An 11,825-nucleotide genomic window follows, 5' to 3' on the forward strand; every position below is an offset into this window, starting at 1 on the left:
ATCCTCACGTTGTGTGGGTGTTGTTGTATTCCTTGTCTTGGAGCACTGCTCAACCGGTTGATCACTACAGCTATTGCACCTACGACGTCCAAATTGAACGATGTTTATCCGTTATTGCTTTATCGTACAGTTGAGAGTAATGATGACACTGATGACACTTGTTTTGATGCTCCTGTTGACATTTCGCTTTCCCTTCCAGATCTCTTTCCGGGTCTTGGAGATCATGAGTAAATTACATTGACAACCTCGGGTCTAATTACATTTGTTTTCATGAGAGTGATTCAGTAGATTAAAGCCTTTGTGGAGGGTCTATTCGATGATATGAGGATTGTGCAAATGTAAGAGAAACAGGGGGGAATGTGATTAATGTTGTACACGATGATTCGGGTGTTGGATTTTTCAATCAGATTTTTCAGGTTTGGTTTTATATTATAGTTAGTTTTATATTATATAAAAACAGGGGGGAAATGTAAGAATAATAATGCATTTTATTATTCATGTTGATTTTTCATTATTAAGCCTGTTAGTTTTGTAGGTTTAGCTTTATACTATACACGAATAATGATGTATTTTATTGTTCATGTGTTTAGCTTTATATTATATAAAAACAGGGGGGAATGTAAGAATAATAATGCATTTTATTATTCAGGTGTTTGATTTTTATCATTAGGCCAACTTGCTTGGTGTGCTTTGCTTTCACATATGTATGTTAATTGCTCACACACACACACACACACACACACACACACACACACACATAGACAAAACAAGTTCATAGTGTTCCAGCTGCTTTTGCTCCCCTTTCCCGTAGAGCTGGAACACCTTTGTTATCAGGGACACCGAAGAAAAATAAAAACAGAGGGGGCGCAGGAGCCGGGCAGAGGGTTTTAGGAACTGTAATCGTACACTTCCCTGCGCTCTCCTTGCAAGTAAAAAGACAATATTGTTGTTGAGTGTCTGTTGAGTGTCTTCTCTCCTCATTGTGTGCATTGTTTTATGAATGTCTCACTTGGTGTGAACCTGACAGTCATCCAGTTTCTCTAGCCAGGTTATGGGGTACGGATATTCCTTCTGTCCTGCTTCTGGAATAAAGGTTTTCCTTCCGTCCCAGGTTTCAGCGTACCCCAGTTGTGGATCCCTGGCCAGTCTTTCTGAAGCTTGATAGATGTTAAACACTGGTTGTGTTTTCTTCTTTTTCCCTTTGTTTGTTGGTCTTTTGACCTCTTTCGGGAGCTGCTCCTCAGGGTCAGTGAGGGCCGCGTTTGATGTCATAGATCCCAGCTCCTCTTCCTCCGCTTCAGCTCCAGGTAGGACAGGGGACGGTGTGTTGCTCCATCCTTCTTCCTCTGAGTCGCTTCCATCATCACTTTCCTCTTCGGGACTTAGTGGTGAAGGTGTAGGTTCTGCCAAGTTTCTGGTGTCTCTCAACCGTCGTCTTTGGCCTTCCTCTGATGCGGAAGGCAGTGCTCGGTTAGAGTCGTTCGTTCTGTTTGGCGTAGATGTGGTTTCTCCTTTCTCCTCTCTGCTCTTTTGATATTACCACCACAAATTTAGCTCCTGCTATTGAGGTTACTGGAGTTGAAATTTGCAGTTTAAAAGCACCTACTGCTACCAACTCAGCCACTTTCCATAACATTTTTCCAGATCTTATCCCATTTACGTCCATTACGATCCTCAATGCTCCTTTCTCCATAGCTCTATTCACACCGGTTTCTAGTAATTGTGTCATTTTTTTCCCCAAATATTGGGTTTGATCTGCTTCCTCTGTCCACTTAAGTACAGGGATATGTATTATCATATGATACGTCGAGCTTCTGCCACTAGTTGCCACAACCTGAGTTCCTTCTCCCGGACTTAAGTCTCGTCTTCCACTTCCACCCCATACTCATTCCCCTCTGTAAGTCTCAAACTCGGGCGAAACCTTTTGTTATGGGGTCTTAACCTTTCATCTGTAAGTACTATTGGGGCATCCCCAGTTATATCCCAAGGACTCCCCATGTGGTGACACATCACTATCCCGTTCCTGATGTTACATTTCTTTGTCGTTTCTGTCAGTAAGGGCGGCAGTGGTTCTGTCCTAATGAGGGGACACATCTGCTGTAAAGTATCTTGTCTCATTTGTGTGAGTGTTTCTGGACTTTCCAATGTTATTTCCGTATCAGGAAACTCTTCTCCTTCTCCTTCCATTCTTTATGTCTTGAAGCTATCTTTCTTATTTAGTCACGCAATCCCTGATGCTCCCGATACCTTGATGCTGCCGTTGTATCACTACCACCAACCGTTTTGCCCTGCTCTGTGTTATGGAAACCAACATTTTTACAACTGAATCCCATTTGTAATCTGGGCTAACAAGTTCGACAACATCACGCATTTGCAATACATTTATCCACCAGTGAAACCATTGGGCTGCTCCCCTACGGTTATACTCTAGTTTGGGGTGATCCATTATTACTGTTATTATTTCTGTTTCTTCTGGCCTTTCTACATCGAATTGACCACTCCTGTCAATGGCCCTTCCTACTTTTGCCTGGAGCTCATCTGGTTTAAGTGATGGATACCATGACTCCAGTCTTTTTCTTCCGTCGGGCTGCCACTTTTCGAGGGCTTTAGACTTACACTACGGGTGTCAAAGTCAAATGGACAGAGGGCCAAATAAAAAAAATTGCGACAAGCCGAGGGCCGGACTGATAGAATGTTCATTGAAATTTTATAAAATGTCCAAATTGGATTGGGTCCTTCGTGCCTGATGATGATGTCACGCTTTATGTTTGTGTAATGTATTTCTTTGCCTCTATGTTTGTCCCCGCCCCCCCCCCCCCCACCCCCCCACCCCCACACAGGCCCGTATTCCACGTGACACGTCTATTTATTGTGGTCTGCAACAACACAGACAAAGAATAACCTAGCAACATCATCCAATGCATATCCATTTGTTAACAATATGCCTAAACCGTATTAAGCAATTAAACTGCCAAACAACGCATACAATACACATTCACACGTTTCATCACTAGAATAGTAAGCATACTAGCCGAAATAACTAACTAGTATTCATCCACGTGACATCACTCACGAGAAAATATCCAGGCTATTATGTACAGCAGTTACCTGACACGAACCCAAATTATTAAACTCATCTTTACGCTTTACATTTACACGCAACAACAAACGTGGTGAAACACGGGAAATTTGCAACTACTGAGTTTTCTGGCACGAACAAACTACTAGCTAGCTTTGTCGAAGGAGGAAAATAAAAGAAACCAAGTCTCGCCATCAACACTAGCGCTCGAGGAGCGTTCCATGCCTGCTCACAGTGTGGGACATCTCAGCACTACATCGAAACTCAATGAATTTATCAAATGCCAACAATTACTAATAACAAAACAACGTGAGATTTCTAAGATGAAGTATTTCTGAATAAAGTTTTACTCCAAATAACTTTTCACCACAATCCGATTCTGAAAGCCACGAAAAGTGACGTGAAGCCTTCAGTCTGCACGTAGACGACCGACGGACGTTCCTCGCAAAAGTAGCGGTAATGTTCGTTATAACAGCAGCCAGGGGTGGCAAACATAGATGCAAAGAAATACATTACAGAAGTAGTGTAACGAATTGGGTTGTCTGTGTTGCGGTCGAATTTACGTCTTGCCAAGTTGTGTTATTTCCAAGGTTAATGAACGCATCGTGCGGCGAGAGGGCATGCGAGCTGAGGACGAAAGAGAGACGAAGCTCATTTTTGACCGAACGACTGCCGTACTGTATTGGCGTCGGCTGCGACCCACAGTAGCCCACTGTACTAATAAAAACATGATAATTAAACTATGTCTGTGTTCTTGGAAGACGCTACAATATATTCTAAAGCCTGACGTCATCGGCCGGCGCGTAGGACCCGAGCACCTCTGCTCCCCACACCGGCTTGCTGCAGGCTGCGTGCCGGATCTAATAATAAAGCAATATCATCGCAGGGGCTGTACAAAACCTTCTCGCGGGCCGGATGTGGCCCACGGGCCTTGACTTTGACACATGTGACTTACACCATCACATCACCCTGACGAGGCAAGCAGTATGTCGAGTTTGTTGCAGCTTAACGTTGCATTTGGAAGACTTCACGACGGATGCAATGAGCTGCTTCTTCAGCCAAACTTGGCGTATTTATTGCGAACAACACAGAGAGCACAAAATGCACCCGCTCCAACAGACTCGCTCGCTCTCTTAATAGGGAGCAAAAAGAAGTGTGTGACGACGCATGCCCGAGGCCGATAGTCAGTGTTCCAGCGCCTCACAGTGGCACAAGCACAACATTACAACTGAGGACATCAGTATTCCCTTAACACCCCCACTTGTGCTCACGTTGTTGACATTTGAACAAACCAAAATACAGTAACAATGTGGACCTATGTCTTACACATTGTAAACTCCAAAAATAACACTTTCAAACTTCTTCAGTTTCGACTTTGTTGGCGGTTTTGTCACGATATCAGCAACCATGTTATCAGTTGGACAACACATCAGAGTTACTCTCCCCTCATTCACAGTAGACCTAATAAAATGGTGTTTTATGTCCACGTGTTTCCATCTCTGTCTGTTGACAGGATTCTTGGCAAGAGCGATTGTCCCCTGATTGTCATCAGACACAATTGTTGGTATGTACTGGTAATTGTCAATTGCACTTGGAAATTGGTCTAAGTATAGGCATTCTTGTATGGTTGAAGCTAGTGCCATGTATTCTGTATGCTGCCACCGTGGGTTGTTTCTTTGTTTTCCATGAAACTGGAGAACTATGAAACAGACAGTAACCTGTAGTACCGCGCCTGTCGCTGGTATCAGCTGCCCAGTCTGCGTCACTATAGGCATGATGTCAACCTAGTTTCTCACTGTTGTTCCTTTTGAAGCTTCGTCGTTTGTCAGAGGTGCCTTTGAGGTATCTTAGCACATGTTTCGCGGTAACCCGCTGTTCCAATGTAGGTTCAGCAAAACACTGAGATAACCTACTCACCACATAGCTTAAGTCTGGCCCGGTACACGTAGTCCGGTAAATAAGGCTTCCCACAGCCTCCCTGTACATTCTGACATCATTCGTTTTTGTAGCATTCTCATCATCATTGTATCTTTTGCTCACATGGTGTCTCTGTGATTTTACAATCAAGCATATCAAAACGCTGTAGTGTCTTGTTGCTGTATCTTTCCTGTGACATTTTTACACATCCATCATATTGATTGAAATCAATACCCAGAAAATGTTTGAGTTGTCCTAAATCTTTCATTTGGAACCTTTCTGCCAGCATCTCTTTCACCTCTTTCAAAACATCTTCATTGCTGGCTGCAATGATCAAGTCATCGACCCATATGATTATTATCATTACCTTGCCGTGTTTTGATTTTCCCTTGTCTTCTTTGTATGTGTAACACACAGAACCGCATTTTTGCATTCTGGACACATTTGGCTTCTTGTCTGTTAACAGCTGGTAAGGAGTCTGTCCTGTACGTCTGTTAAAACATCGGTTGCGTACCATTGCTGCAATTTGCACAACGTAGTGCCATAGGTATTTTGGTAGCCCACTTTCGACTCTCATGCATCTGCCCATTTCGAAAAGTGTACGCCAACCTCTTTCAGCAGTTCCATTCTGGTGTGGGGAATAGGGTGGCTGACGTTTCACGTCTTAACCTGTTTTTCCTCAAGAGTGCTTGGAACTCCTTGCACATATATTCAGTCCCGTTGTCGGATCTAATGCACGCCACTTTCCCACATGGGGATATATCTGCAAGAAACGTTTCTGGAGCTTGTACAGTGCCGCTCTTCTGTTTCAGGAAATAGACAAATACAGCACCTGAGTAATCAGTCAGTCAGTGAATGACTGTACATATTTGTACCCTTCTAGTGAATTTGGAGATATTGGACCTGCAAGGTCTGTGTGTACCAGTTGTAATGGAGGCTCTGCTCTAGTATCAGGGTCTCTATTCCTAGTTTGGGCAAATTTCCCCCCAATACACACTTCACAGTCTTGTTCTGGCCTAGTTGTTTGGCCTTTGATCTGCATACCTTCTACCGCATTCTGCAGCTTGAGAACATCATCATAATTACAGTGGCCTAATATCTGATGCCACGTCTGAATGTCATGGCATGCATTACACTTGTCCGTAGACTCACCCTCAGTATGCAAATAGAACAACTCGCTATATACATGAATGTGGAATTTCGTACCGTCTGTGGCTATCAGTCCTTTCCTTTGAAAAGGACCACCGCCCCCACTGGTAGTCGCCGCCTTCACCGAAAAGATGTCGTGTGGGTATGTTGGTATGAAGAGTGCATCTCTGAGTGTCACCTTGTGTCGCTGTCCTCTGCCGTCAATCAGGTAAAACTCAGCATTACCTCTTTTCTGAGCGACTACGCCACACCTGCTGCCATCTGCCAACTCGACGCTGTGCTTTTCTGGTCGGAACGTGCTGTCAAAATCCTTGAACTTGGTCACGTCGGTGATGATATGAGATGTAGCTCCTGTGTCCACCATCGGGCCTTCCTCCTGGATGCTGTGCGCCGTCTGCTTCTGGGTACCAGTCTGTCCATTTCTCAACTTCTTCTGAGATTTTACCCACACCGTCCTGTTTGTCTTTATCTTTACGCCTGCACGCGGAGTCTTTGTGTGTGTCATTTTTGCAACGACTGCACCATGTCTTTTGTCGGCACACTTTTGCCCGGTGTCCTTTGACGCCACACTTGAAGCACTCCGTCTCTGTGTCTTCTTTGTTTCGAACACGTGCGCTGATTTTGGCGGGACGACATCCGGCTCTTCCTTAGGTCTTCATTACTCTATCACTTGACTCCGCCGCAGTTATCTTCTCTGTCTCCTCAAAACCTCTTAGCTTAGTTTGGAAGTCTGCAAACGTGACGGATCCGTCATGCTATTTAGCTCTTCTTGCTAAGTAGCTTTTCCTTAGCACGCCGCCCGCGAATTCTCTACACGATGGAAACTGACAAACTTTTCTTCCAAATGGCTCCTGGGCCCGTAACCTGTTAAGTTTGTTGCGGCTGAACGTTCCATTGGGAGGATTCGCGACGGATGCAATGAACGTCTTCGGCCAAACTTGGCGTATTTATTGCAAACAACACAGAGAGCACAAAATGCAGCCGCTCCAACAGACTCGCTCTCTCTCTTGATAAGGAGCAAAAAGAAGTGTGTGATGGTCGACGCGTGCCCAAGCCCCATAGTCGGTGTTCCAGCGCCTCACAGTCGTACAGGCACAGCATTGCAACCGAAGACATCAGTATTCCCCGAACAATGTTGAACTTCACCAAGACGGCACCGTTAGTGATTGCCGAGCGCTTGAGGTTTCATAAGAGGAACCAGTCGAGGGACGAGAGTCCGTGTCGCAGCACATTGCCGAGCTTCGGAGACTCGCGGAGCACTTTCAGTTTGGAGAGGGACGATCTGACGCGCTCCGTGACCGTTTCGTCTGTGAACTGGACAACGGGCACACACAGGAACGCCTTCTAACGGAGGACAAGCTTACCTTGAATCGAGCACTGGAAATCGCCATATCAGCGGAGATAGCAGCAAAGGATGCAACAGACTTACAAGGTCAAAATTCAGCAACATGCTCTGTGTTTGAGATGCACACCAAACAGCGCGATGCCAAATTGAAGCCCTGTTTTGGACGCGGCAAGAAGTCACATGACCCTGATGAGTCTTGGTTTAAGGAAAAAGACTGCCGTAAATGTAATAAAAGGGGAAACATACAGAAAATGTGTCAATCAAAACCCAGTCATGCAAGTGCCAAAAGCGGACAAAGAGTATGTAATGTGGACAAATGGACTCCAGTTCAAATGAAGAGGAATTGTCTAGCCTATAGATTTACATGCTACAGGAGAGGACGCGGATGTGATGTGGCTGCCACCTAGAGTCAATGGCGTGCCATTACGAATGGAATTGGACACAGCTACGTCATATCCTTGAAAGACTACAAGAAACATTTCCACAGAAATGAAGATGTCACGTACTGGAGTGAAACTGAAGACATAGACTGGTCACAAAGTCTCACCATTGGGAAAACTCAAGGTAAAAGTCAAATATGAAAAACACATCTGTAACCTTGAGCTATTTGTACTAAAATACGGAGGTGTTCCCCTATTTGGACGACGATGGCTAAGACAAATCAAACGGAACCGGCGTGAGATCCGTTGTATGAAGATTGCCTCCAAGCAGCGTGCAGATGCACAATTGGCACACATGCTCGACAAACATCTTAACATGTTCAGCGAAGGCGTAGGAACAATGAAAAACATAAATGATTTCAGATGAAGTATTGGCACACTATGATCCAAACTTGCCACTGAGATGAGCGTGTGACGCATCGCCATTATGGAATTGGCGCCGTCGTATCTCACCAAACGAATGATGGCTCAGAGCGTCCTATTGCCGAACGCAACTATGCTCAAATAGACAGACAAGCGTCGCGCCTAATGAGGGCTGTGAAAAAGTTCAACCGATACATCACTTTGATCACGGGTCACCAACCATTACTTTCCCTCTTGTGTCCGTGCAAAGGCGTTCCTGCTATGGCTGCAGCGCGTGTGCAACGTTGGGCTTTATTCCTCGGAGCTCACATGCGCCACCATCGAATATAACGGAAGCAAGTCACATGGAAATGCAGAGGGATTGTCCCGCCTTCCACAACCACTGTCCGAGAAGGCCGCAGACCCTGCTTTGAGCATTCGCGTGGTACAAATGGAACCTCTTCCCGTCACAAGCGCACAACTAAGCAGGGCAACAAGAAATGACCCCTTGCTGGCCCGTGTTTATGACTTCACCGTAAATGGATGGCCGGCACATTGTGATGAAGAACTGTCCCAATATTTTTCCAGGAACAATCCACTTACTGCGTGTCAAGGCTGTATCCTGTAGGGATCGCGTGTTATCGTGCTTGCTTCTTTGCACGATGGACATATGGGTGTAGTCAAAATGAAAAGTCTTGCAAGAAGTATGCAGAAGAAGTATGTAAACCACGGGCTATTTATGGTGGCCTGGCCTTGATAAACAAACTGAAGATCTCGTCAAGTCGTGCACAGGTTGTCATGGAACCCAACGTCTACCCCAACTTGCACCCGTTCACACATGGGAATGGCCAGTGGCTCCCTGGCAGCGCATACACGTGGATTATGCGGGAGCCTTCATGGACCAAATGTTTCTCATTGTTGTTGACGCCCACTCAAAGTGGCCTGAAGTCTTTGCTGTAAAGAAAGCTACTTCCGCAAAGTCTACTAACCTGCTGCAAATGCTTTTCGCCCGGACAGGTTTCCCTCGGCAACCAGTAAGTGACAATGGTGCCCAATTTACCAGTGAGGACTTCCAGACTGTCCACTGATAGTGTAGTGGTACACACGCCTGAGTTGTGTGCGGGCAGCGTGGGATCGATTCCCGCTCAGTGACAGTGTCTATGTGTGCCCTGCGACTGGCTGGCGACCAGCTCGGGGTGTAGTCTGCCTTCGCCCGTTGACGGCTGGGATAGGCTCCAGCAACTCCCCGCGACCCTGTATAGGAGAAGCGGTTTGGAAGATGACATGACATGACTTCCAGACTTTCCTTAAGGGCAATGGCGTAAGGCACATCACTTCTGCTCCTCACCGCCCAGCTCCGAATGGACTGGCTGAGCGTTTTGTTCAAACCTTCAAGCAGTCCGTGAAATCAAGCAAGAAGTGCCTCTGCGACAGAAAATTGCAAACTTTCTGACGGCCTACAGAAACACGGCGCAGCGCACGCCACAACTGGTCACTCACCTGCAAAGTTGTTCATGGCAAGAAATCTAAGGTCACGCCTGGATTTAATGAAGCCGGACATCCGCAAACATGTCCAAGAAAAACATTATTCACCAACTCAGTTGCAGCGAAAATTGAGAAGGAAATTGAAGTTGGTCCTTGCCAGAGATGACCGGAATCACAGCGACAAGTGGCAGTCTGCTGCGATTCTATCACAAACAGGAGCGCTCTCGTACACTGTGAGTGTAGAGCCTGATGTCGTACTCCGAAGGCACGTTGACCAGCTCTTGGATGCATCAAATGGAGAAGCCAGTACAAAGGCTGCCACTCCAACTGGAAGGGAGGAATTGTTATGGATTTGCTCTCGGCAATCATACAATCCAGGGGGACTACTTTTTGTTATTGTAGGATACCACCCAGTGTGTTGCCTTTGCGGAGTGACATTAAAAATTGTATTGTGGCACCCGTTCAGTCAGGAGAGTACTGCAAATTACGAATTGGTGCTTTGCCATTTTTAGAAAGGTTATGTAAGTGATAAACATAACAAATTCAAACCTGCTCGTCTTCGAAGGGTTCCCCAGCACACAAAAATACTTCAATCAAAATAAACTATGATGACTACCCTTATACAATACTTTCTATGTTCTATGTCGATGTTTAACAACGATAACATGAATATTACAAACAGCTACTGGGCATAGCATTCTGATACAGGTGTATAAAGAATTATTGCAAGTTTCTTCTTAGAATGCAACAACCTGACATGACTTTTTAGTCCCATCCTTTTGTCAACAGAAAATGTCCAGTGGCGATAATGACGCTCTCATCCAAAGATTGAGAGCCAAAATAAGATCAAGGAAAAAAGGTGTACTGGGTGGAACTCCAGGTGCGCTCCAAAACCATGATGACCGAATGGCAAGACATAAAAAAGTTTCAGCAGAAAAGACCCGCGGGAAGATTGAAATAGGATGGCAGCATTCTAATGGCAATGAATACCATCAAGTGAGGACAAGCAATGGTGGAGGAACAAGGCATGCCGTTATGGAGCAAACAGCAACTGTTGCTCAGATGTTGGGGTTGGGAAAAGAGCTATTTGTCCCAGATGGAAGCTCAACCAAAGGACCAGTTGGTGACATCTGTGATTTTAAAAGAAATCAGATTGCTTTCAATGAAACGATTGGCAGACTCTATGAAAAAAAAACAACAACAAAAAACTGAAGCTGCTTACATTTGCACAAAAGAAGATCCTTCAACATGTCAAGTGGATGAATGCAGTGAGAGAACACGGTGAGAGAACTTTCACAGTTGATTGAAGATGGACCTCCCCTTGATGCGGATGATATCCATAGAAATGTACCGGATCATGGACACTCGTCTGACAGTGACAGAGGCGAACAGGTTTGTGACAGCGGGTACAATATTTATGTTGGATTGAAGTCAAACACGAGTGAAGTCATTTTGCTCGTTCAAAAAACAAAAATATTGTGCCAACAATGAACATGTTTGCTAAAAAAATGCATCACAAAGACACAGGGGAAATTCACGACATCCTACTCTCTATTGTTTGCACACCATTTAATGAGTGTGTTCATTGCATTCGTTGCAGATTGTGCATTTGCAAACAAGGTTCAAAAAACAGAGAGGAATTTCTGAGACTGGGACAGCAGAAGGGGCAGGAAAGTCTCAACCGTCTCCCTCAACCCCAACAGCAAATAATGAAACAGACATTGGCCAGGGGCAGGACACCGACTTAAGTGAACAGGATGCAGTTTGGATTCATCGCCAAAGATTTCCCTGATGCTTGCTTTGAAATTATTGACATGACCAGAGCCGTTCCAAATGGCTCGGGGATCGGGGGTGTTGGAGAATCAGCATTATTCATTCATTCATTCATTCATTCACATATCTAAAACAAACCTCCTGAGAATTGCTTAAACGGTCAATTCCGTTTCAACACAACTCAAAACATCATTTCAGAAATACTTATTATTCAATAATCGAAAGCAACTCACTTGATTGTTAATCTTAAACTGCAATTTGCATTTGACTATTTACCGTAGTTTGTTGGTTCTTG

General features: G+C 45.0%; 1 pseudogene; it reads left to right on the forward strand.

The window, feature by feature from the left end:
* Window positions 1–7,277: 7,277 nt before the first annotated feature.
* On the forward strand, window positions 7,278–11,693 carry LOC147125817 (uncharacterized; annotated as a pseudogene).
* The last annotated feature ends 132 nt before the right edge of the window (window positions 11,694–11,825 follow it).

The sequence above is a fragment of the Filicampus tigris genome, unplaced genomic scaffold, assembly GCF_054856515.1.
Source record: "Filicampus tigris isolate MCC_2025a unplaced genomic scaffold, RoL_Ftig_1.0 HiC_scaffold_33, whole genome shotgun sequence".
NCBI lineage: Eukaryota > Metazoa > Chordata > Actinopteri > Syngnathiformes > Syngnathidae > Filicampus > Filicampus tigris.